Below are 2,347 nucleotides of genomic sequence, written 5' to 3' on the forward strand. Positions count from 1 at the left end.
ATTGTTTTTAAAAATATTTTATTTATTTATTTGGTTGTGCTGGCCTTAGTTGCAACTCGCGGGATCCTTAGTTGTGGCTCACCAGCTCCTTAGTTGCAGCATGTGAACTCTTAGTTGCGGCATGCATGTGGGATCTAGTTCCCTGACCGGGGATCGAACCCAGGCCCCCTGCGTTGGGAGCGCAGTCTTAACCACTGCGCCACCAGGGAAGTCCCAGATTTATATATTGTCATGTATTTTGATATATTTGCTAATTCTCTCATTCTGTTCACTTTTCTGATACTCAGTTTCCTCACTTATAAAATTGATATGATGATAATGCCTCATTGGGCTGTTGTGGAGATTTTTTTTTAAAGAATACAAATTGACACAGATATATTCTTTTGAACATTCAAGCAATCCAAACCAATTGAACTTTCTCTTCATCTTGATTATGCAGGCACATTCGAAGAGAACATCTTTACAGTACTGTGCCTTCCTATACAGAAATGTCGCTGTTTATTTGTCTTTATGTGCCATGATTAAATTAAATGAAATAATGCTTTCAAAACACTTAGCATGGTTCCCGGACATCTTAAGTGCTCAGAACATGGTAGTCGGTAGCTTTAAAAAAAAAAATTGATTTTGGAAAATTTCAAATACACACACTGTAAAGAGGACAGTATAGGTGAATCTCCATGTATCCATCACCCAGTTTCAACAATTATCACCACATGACCAATCATATTTCACCTGTACACCAACCCATGTCTCTCCTTCCTCTGGATTATTTTAAAGCAAATCCTAGACACCTATATCATTTGTACACGAACGTTCATAGCACCATAATTTATTAAAGGCAAAAAGTGGAAACAACTCAACCATCCATCTACTAATGAATGGATAGATAAAATGTGTTTTATCTATCCACAGTGAAGTGTTTACACTTCAGTGTGTATCTCTGAAAGACCAATCCCCACCCCACCCTTATCTCCCTCTCTCTCTCATTAAAACCATTATGCCATTATTTTCACCTAAAAATTGAACCCAAAAATCTTAATGTGATCAAATATCCAATCAGCATTCAAATATCTCCAATTATGTCAAAACCAGTTTTTTGAAGTTGGCTTGTTCAAATCAGGGTAAGAACGGAAGTTGTATTATTCTTATTCTTATTATCATCATCATTATCATTATCATTTCTATCACACAAATCTCCAGCCTTGACCTCCAGTGATGAGAAGCTTACCAGCTCTCACAGCAGCTCATTTTATTTTTCGATAGTGTGACTATGAGGCTTCCACTCAATATAAGGAAGATTGCTGTCTCCCTGTATCTTCCATCCATTGGGTCTTACATAGAACAAATCTGCTCCCTCTGCTCCATTACAGCCTGTATTACTTTTCTGTGGCTGCCGTAACAAAGTGCCACAAACCAGGTGGCTTAAAACAGAAATTTATTGTCTCAGTTCTAGAGACTAGAAGTCTGAAATCAAGGTGTTGACAGAGCTATGTTTCATTTGAAGGCTCTGGGGAGAATCCTTTCTTGCCCCGTCCAGCTTCTGAGGGCTCCTGCTCTTTGGGTTGTGACAGCACAGTTCCAATCTGTGCCTCCTGCTTCACCTGGCCTTCTTTCCGCTGTGTCTGTGACCGAATTTCCTTCTCAGAAGGACGCCAGTCATATTGGGTTAAGGGCCGACCCTATGTCAATATGCCTCATCTGAATGAACTGCATCTGCAAAGACTTCATTCAAAAGTAAGGTCACATTCTGACGTTCCAGAGGTTAGGACTTCAACATACCTTTTGTGGAGGGGGCGGGGCACGATTCAACCCATAACACAGCCCTTCAAATATTTGAAGAAAATAATCAAGTCCCTTACAGTCTTCTCTTATCCTGGTTAAACCTTCCCTGTTCCTTCAACCATTCCTGAACTTTGGCTTTATTTTTTTCCAAACCACTGCCATTTATTGAATAATCCAACTGAGCCCACTGATTGAAATGTTGTTCAGGCATAGTTTGACCATGCAAATAGACCCACACTATCTCCTCCCTGGTTCCACATACTCTATTTCTATCACTGCAGCTTAGGTTTGACGTATCATTTCCTCTACCTCCCCTCATCTCAGGCTGAATTGGGTGTTCCTTTTCTGTTCTTTTGTTTTACCTTTATCATTGCACTTACCACACTATGTAACAATTATTTGTGTGAAAAGAATTAAGGGTGTTATAAGTCAACCTAATGAGCCAACAGTATGTTATGGCCATAAAATAGTTGATTTATCAAATATTCATTGAATTCTTACTATGTGCCAGGCAGTGTACATGGTGTGATGGATACAATTTTGAATAAAGCATAGTCCTTGCCCT

The sequence above is a fragment of the Eschrichtius robustus genome, chromosome X (assembly GCF_028021215.1).
Source record: "Eschrichtius robustus isolate mEscRob2 chromosome X, mEscRob2.pri, whole genome shotgun sequence".
Classification (NCBI taxonomy): Eukaryota; Metazoa; Chordata; class Mammalia; order Artiodactyla; family Eschrichtiidae; genus Eschrichtius; species Eschrichtius robustus.